General features: G+C 41.7%; 1 pseudogene; it reads left to right on the forward strand.

The window, feature by feature from the left end:
• Positions 1 to 4,540: 4,540 nt before the first annotated feature.
• On the forward strand, positions 4,541 to 6,496 carry LOC112832653 (suppressor of cytokine signaling 6-like; annotated as a pseudogene).
• Positions 6,497 to 7,784: the final 1,288 nt, after the last annotated feature.

The following is a 7,784-nucleotide window of genomic DNA, read 5'->3' on the forward strand; positions in this document are numbered from 1 at the left end:
TATAGCTGACTTCTTTAGGTGACGGTCTCTTTTTTTTTTTCCCCTAAATAAAATATTAGCTTCTAACATGAATCAAGCACTTATTATGTAATATAATAATCACTTGGTTATTATATATATATATATATATAATCTCAATTAATTCCATACCACCCCATTTTTCTAAATAAGGAAACAGGCCTGAAAGAACCTATAACTTGCCCAAGCAATGTGCGGGGGATTTGAACCTACCCCTGTCTTTCTTCAGAGCCCCAGCTAGTAACAATAATATTATTCTGTCTCCCACGAGAGGCCATTTGGCAGAAACATTGTTTCTTCTTGTATTCCAGGCTAATAAATCTACCTGTATTTTAGAAGCCCATTCTTCTTCTAAGTATTGCTTTTATTATTGTGTATCATCAACCTTTCTCTGCACATGGACTCCTTCTACACAAAACACAGATCTAAGCGTCTCCCATCTGAAAACGAAATAAAAGAAAACAAAAGTAAATGAAAACTTCTGTTTCATCCTGTGTCTGTGCATTCTGCGTCGCCCTGCAGTTACAGCCTTCATTCCCTACCTTCCTTTCATATCCAGCATGAAACGTCCGTCCTGATCGTTTCTGCACTACATCGCTCCCCTGGTCATTAGCACTTCCTCACCAATTCTCACTTAGCCTGGCTTATCCCAACCCCACCACGTTCACACTTCCTAATTATAAACGAAACGTCATTCCTTTCCATTTTTTTTTTCCTGTACCATTTGCCACTGCTTAAGTCTCTCTTTTTGAGATCTTATCCTCCCCTTATATCCTATGATTTCAATCTCTCCTACTCCCTTTCCCCCTTCCTGACAGTTTATTCTTCACTTTTCCAGGGTTACTCTTCCACCACTTGCCCCCTTTACGTAGGGGTAACCAAGGTTCGATCCTCAGCTTGAAACTGCTCCCATCCTACCTAAACCTCTTTGGCATTCTCTCTGCCACCTCTGTAGCTTTAAGTTCAAATTTTATGACTCGTATTTATGACTTCAAATTTTATGACTAAAATTTATGTCTCCAATATCCCTCACTCAGACTTCCTCCCTCAGGTGTCTATATTTCTCATTGCCTACTGGACAGCATACACTAGACAGCAGCTGACGTCTCGCAATCAACATGTCCAACGATAAACACACGACCTCTCCTGTCCCCTCCTCCAGGCAAAGAATCTTCTCTTCCGCCCTTTTCCTGAATCTGAGATTGTCCCCCTTCCCCAGTCAGTTGCACAACTTGGAAATAAAACCTTCAGAGACTCCTTCCTTTTATCCATGCCCATGCTAAATGCACCCTAAAACACAATTCTGCCTCTCAAATATTTCTTTAATCACTCGTTTCCTTTTTCTTCACTTTTTAAAAATTGGGCTAAAAGACACATACAATTTATTGTCATAACCATTTTAGGTATGTGATTCGGCAGTAGTAAGTACATTCACATCCTTGCACATCTGTCACCACCCTCCCCCCCAGAATGCTTTTTATCTGGTTCTCATTCCTCTTAATGCTATTGGCAAAGCTTAATGAAAGCACAGGCCATCTCTTGATTAATTCTTGCAATATCCAAGACCTCCTTACTGATCTGCTCAGTTTCATTCAGACCTCTTCCCCACTCATCTATCCTGCATTGAAGTGTGAAAGCAAATTTTCCAGAAACCAACACTGTTCCTCCATTCTTACTGTCAAATATTCTGTCTAGTCTGCCGGATAAAGTCTAAATTTCCAAACTGGCCATATAAAGCCAGTTTAATAAGTCAGTTCCTTACCTCTGCATCTTCATGTTTCACTGACTCCCCCCAGTGCCACGGCACAAACCGCACACAAGAACATGTGTGCACTGACGTGTGCACCTTTTGTATTCCAGCCCTGTGGAAATGAAATACTTAGTTATTTGATAACATTATATTCTGTTCCTTTGTTGCACATAATTTCTACTAGGCCTGTAATATTTCTTTTAGGCCTGTTTCAAATGCCGGACACACAAATACATAACATGATCCCGATATTTGCTCTTATAAATTTCTAGGTTGCTATACCATTCTGCTGTTTGCCCTAGAAAGAGTGAGCATCTGTGGTCATGATTGCATGATTTTCAGTCCAACCTGATGGTGGGGATGTGCTTCAGCAAATGATAATGGAACTTCTCTAACCCCTTTGTTCTCTGATCATCTTCCCCCGTAGTTTTCCTTCCTCTTCTTTAGAACGTCAACTAATTTTGCAATGGACACTCCAATTCCAGACTTCTTCTGCTATCATAAATCCTGCTAGTAATTGAATTTACCACCCCATTCTCACTTGTCAGTAATGGGAGGAGGCGAGGACTTTATTATCGAGTAAGTGAAGCAAGGACATTTTGAGTGAGTGTCCTCTACTTCTGTAGAAACCATGATACTAATTCAAACAAAGAAAACAGGAAATACCAGGATCAGGGTCAGAAACAATAGATGATTCCTGTGTTACAACACTGCATATTTACCAGCGTTTCATTTCTCTTTCTTGTCGAAGCTTCAGAAGGGCTAGATACAGGACCTTCACTACCTCACAGTGGTGTCAAGCAGAGAGGAGCACCTGACAGTCTGCTACGCTTTTCAAACTGAGAAAGGCTTTTTTTTTTTTAAATTTTAAATGCATAGATGATATTCTTTTGTAACAAGTGTCTTATTATCTTACTTAGAGTAACATTAGTTCAATGTAAATGCAAATTCTTAATTAAGAGACAGAGAGTAGGAGTTGCATTTGCTTCCAGCAAATCCAAAACAAGAAAATCCAACTCCCTTTGATGGTTAGAGGTTGGGATAAGTCAAATACAATTCCATGCCATGGGCCATGGACAATGTACCCTCTGTCTCCAGATCTATTTGAATAGGCTTTTTTCCATAAAGGCTCATGTTCCGGGCCACCCTTGCTTCTAGAGATCCTTCTCTGACTCTTCCATCTGAATGAGAAGACATCTTTCTATGATGCCACTGTATGTATCTGTCAGAACATCTAACACACTGGGCCGTAACTCTTCATCAACTTTTCTCTCTACTCCACCAAGATACGAAAGAGGGAATGGGTTTCATTCAATCTGTGCTCCCAAGGTCAAGCAGTTTATAAGAACAGTATAAAATTGTTAATAAAATTAGAAGGAGAGAATGACATGAGGAGGTGGGGAGGCAAACAAGGAGAGGACAAGAAAAAAAAATAACTGAGAGGGAAGTCAGGAAAATGGATTTAATTCATGAGGTTAGAGTAACCCTCACACGTAAGCCTCCAAGCCATCTTGACAGGTAAATTCATTCCTATTGTGAAATCTTGATGTTACAATGTGGAAAATTATTCAGAGTGAGAGTAAGCTGATAATTCTGCTCTCCAATTGACAACTGGTAGTAGTGATTACTTACCTTTCTGTGACAGTATAAGGAATTAATAACTGTAGTTTTAAAAAAAGTCTTTAACTAGATATGAGATGATATATCATAACTCTACCAAAGCAACTGTTATGGTCAATTAGGTGAATAACTATTGCTTTAAAAAGTCGTTAAATATTTTTAATGATGGACATTAACAGCTCCTTTGGAGCTGTTAGTTGGATCAATAATTCATATTTTAAAAACACCCAAAGTATGTATTTTTACACTAGATTATTAGGGCTTTCTCAGTCAATATCTTCTGAAGAGATAGATTTACACAGTTAGCAGTTTTGTAAGTAATTTGATATATTCCTATATCAATGAAATAGGCAATGATAATTAAAATTAAACAACTCACTTCCTCCAAACCTCTCTGATTATGGAAACAACAGATATGTAGAAACTGAAAAAGCAGAAAATTCTTATCACTATGTAAGTAATTTTTAGTATTTAAAAATAGTTAAACATTTATAAGAATTGACAATATTGCTTGTTGTATTTAGTCAGATATTTCTTAAATAGACCCTTTTTAACCATTTAGGGCAAAAGGTAATCACTGAAAAAGAAGTTTATATTTCCTTTGTAGGAATTTTCAAATAAGTTTTCAGTTGCATATTATTTCATATAGAAATTCAGTAATATGATTTTTGTGAATAAGAGATGGAATCAAACTAGAGTCAAATAATTTGGGCAATTCTTATTTTATAGAGTTGCAAAATCCCGTTGCCTCCTCTTACCTAGTTCCCATTGGTCTGTGTATTTTATTCTGGGTTGTGTCTACTGTGTTTCAAGAATTATGGTCTTTTTGGATTCTGCAAACATTTATTGACTGCCTACGATGTGGAAGACATTGTGTAAGTCTTCCCCCCCCTTCAAAAATTATCTCCTTAATCAGCCTCATAACCCAGAATGTTCGGTATTCTCTTTTAAAGTTTCCGACTGGGCCCCTCGCGCCGTGACGCCCGCCTGCCGCGCGGGCCGAGTAGAGGGCGCGGGGCGGCCCGCTCGGCTCCTCAGTTCCGGCTCCGCACTCGGGGCCCGGGCGCCAGGGCTCGCCCCTCCTGGAGAAGGAGGAGGAGCAGGAGCGGGAGGAAGGAGGCGGGCGGAGGAGTTGCGGGAGAGGAGGGACTAGGAAGCAGAGTGGGCCGCCGCCGGGGCATCACACTTGGAGACTATGTTTGGGGAGCAGTGGCTATCCCATTGTCCTTGGGAGCCGACTGTTGAGTAATAGAGAAGAAAGAAAGAGAAGACGGCGGATCTCTGAAGGCCTGGGACACAAACCATTATCTGAGCATCAGTGAACCTGAAGATGTCACTATGCCAGCCTGAAGTTTTTCAACAGAGAATGGCTCCAAAGGGTGTATGAAGCTGGAACGGTACGTAGATGCAGCATTGCAGCCTCACCAGGTGTGTGAGGGGAGTATTCCGGAGAGAAAGTGATCCTGTTGGAGTGGGTAACTAGTCATAATGAAGAGAATCAGTCTTAAAACTTACCGAAAATCTTTCAACTTGAATAAAAGTAAAGAAGAAACGGATTTCATGGTAGTCCAGCAACCGTCACTCGCCAGCGATTTTGGAAAAGACGATTCCTTATTTGGTAGCTGCTATGGTAAAGATATGGCCAGCTGTGATATCAACAACGAAGACGAAAAAGGTGGAAAAAGCCGATCAAAAAGTGAAAGCCTCATGGGTACGTTGAAACGGCGGCTGTCTGCGAAACAGAAGCAGAAGGGCAAGGGCGGCGTGGCCTCCAGGGGCTCTGCCGACGAGGACACTTTTCCTCGTCCTCGGCGTCCCGGGTCTTCAAGGATGTGCGCGCTCAGAGGCCCATCGGGTCCACGTCGCTCCGCAGCCATCACTACAGCCCCACGTCGTGGCCCCTGCGCCCTACAAACTCGGAGGAGACGTGCATCAAAATGGAGGTGAGAGTCAAAGCCTTGGTTCCCTCTTACAGTCCGAGCCCCGCCCTGAATGGTGTTCGGAAGGATTTTCACGACCTTCAGTCTGAAACCGTGTGCCAGGACCAGAGTAATTTCCTCGAGAGTTCGGAATCTCGGGATGGAGATTTGCATCTTCAGCTTGATGAACATGTGCCTGTAGTTATCAGACTTATGACTCAGGACTACATTCAGTATCCTGTGCCTTTAGATGAGGGGATGTACCCTTTGGAAGGATCGCGTAGTTATTGTCTGGACAGTTCTTCCCCCGTGGAAGTCTCTGGGGTCCCTCTGCCAGTGGGAGGGAGCTCCTTCGCCGAAGATGAGAATCAGGTGGACCAGGACCTAGTGGTGGCCCCGAGATCTTTGTGCATTAGGCGGTGAATGGCTTGTTGATTGGCACCACGGGAGTCATGTTGCAGAGCCCCAGAGTGAGTCATGACGACGCACCCTGCCTCTCACCGTTGCTACCTCCATCCAATGCAGACCAATCAAATCCACAGGAACTTCAGTGGGCTCACCGGCACAGATGCCCACGTGGCTGAAAGTAGGCGCTGTCATTTGAATTTTGATCCTAACTCTGCCCCTAGGGTTGCAAGAGTATATGACTCTGTGCAGAGTAGTGGTCCCATGGTGGTGACAAGCCTGACAGAGGAGCTGAAAAACCTCACGAAACAAGGATGGTACTGGGGACCCATCACACGCTGGGAGGCAGAAGGGAAGCTAGCAAATGTGCCAGATGGCTCTTTTCTTGTTCGGGATAGTTCTGACGACCGTTATCTTTTGAGCTTGAGCTTTCGCTCCCATGGCAAAACACTTCACACGAGAATTGAACACTCCAATGGTAGGTTTAGCTTTTATGAACAGCCGGATGTGGAAGGACATACATCTATAGTTGATCTAATTGAGCATTCAATCAGGGACTCTGAAAATGGAGCTTTTTGTTATTCAAGATCTCGGTTGCCTGGATCTGCTACTTACCCGGTCAGACTGACCAATTCCGTATCACGGTTCGTGCAGGTGCATTCTTTGCAGTACCTGTGTCGCTTTGTTATACGTCAGTATACCAGAATAGACTTGATTCAGAAACTGCCTTTGCCAAACAAAATGAAGGATTACTTACAGGAGAAGCACTACTGAAAGATTATGAGAACCCTTGCACTTTGGGAATAAGAAAAAGAGACTGAAATACAGTTTACAAACTTTCCTTGCTATCAAAATCTTTTGCTGCCATACTATTTCAGTTTTATGTGTAAAAGTAATCAATTTGTTTAGGGGTGGGGAAGTGTCAGCAAGGTGTCTTGGGTTTATTTTGGTTCTTTAAAAAGGGAAGTCTTGAGGTTTGGGAAGTGTGAATTATCTTTCATAAACGTGCAGAATATCACAATGTGAATTATCAGATTCTCCTTAACCACGCCCCCAAGTCCTTTGCTGCTATCCACTGTGATTTTTATGCATTAAAAGCACATTTCATGTGTATTCAACCCTAAGTAAAGTTGAATGAAACTTACAGAATGAATATTGTTATGTCTCTTTAAATGGCCCGTTTTCAAAGATCGTGTTGAATAAACATACCCGTATGATAAAACGCAGAATTTACACATACACTGAAAATGATTTTTAATCTCATACTTCAGAAAGATTTATTTAGAACTATGATTTGACATAATCTTGGGTACTGGAATGCAGATCTGCAACATATCTTTTACAACACTTATTTCTAAATTGTTTTTGAGGTTGTGCTGTTTTCTGGTTGTGAAAAGTTGAATTTTTCTGTTGCCTTCATTTTCATCTTGTGGTTTGTCTATTTTAATAAATGGCCTTACATGAAAAAAAATAAATAAAATTTCCGACTGAAGAAATTTTGGTTCAGAGGGCTTTAAATGAGTCTCACAATGAGAAGATGGTATCAAAACTGGGATTTAGTCTTCTGCCCCCAGGTTGAATGCTTTCTCACGGATCCTAAGCTGCCCATAATTACCTTTTGAATCCACCAGAAATGTTGACAAAACCCTGGGAATCTCTGCTAAGCAGATGAAAAACTGGGGATTCAGAATTATCCCAAGTTCCCTCTTCTTTTGCGTTTGCTTTCCTCCTTTCTAGATGTCATCACCCGTGCCAGTCTTGGTTTTCCTTTTAACACCTCTCTTCTCTCTTTGGATATATTGTTTTTGCATTAATATGAATGCTCACCTATGTTCTCTCTCTCTTTTCCTCCCTCCCTTATTCTGCTTTTCTCTGCCCCCCCCTTTTTCTGTCTCCCTCCTCCCTCTTTCCCTTCTGCTCACACAGGTATTCCTTCTCCTTTGCCTTTGCCTTTTCTTCTCTCTTTTCTGGTCTCCAGATCTTGCTTTCTGAGAATCTCACAATTCCTTATTCATTCTTTTGTAGAACAATCTGCTTGGCTTTATCTTTTACTCCCAAATGTCAACACTCAA

Source organism: Callorhinus ursinus, unplaced genomic scaffold, assembly GCF_003265705.2.
Source record: "Callorhinus ursinus isolate GAN/ISIS: 27379988/994484 unplaced genomic scaffold, GSC_fseal_2.0 scaffold14, whole genome shotgun sequence".
In the NCBI taxonomy this organism is placed as follows: Eukaryota; Metazoa; Chordata; class Mammalia; order Carnivora; family Otariidae; genus Callorhinus; species Callorhinus ursinus.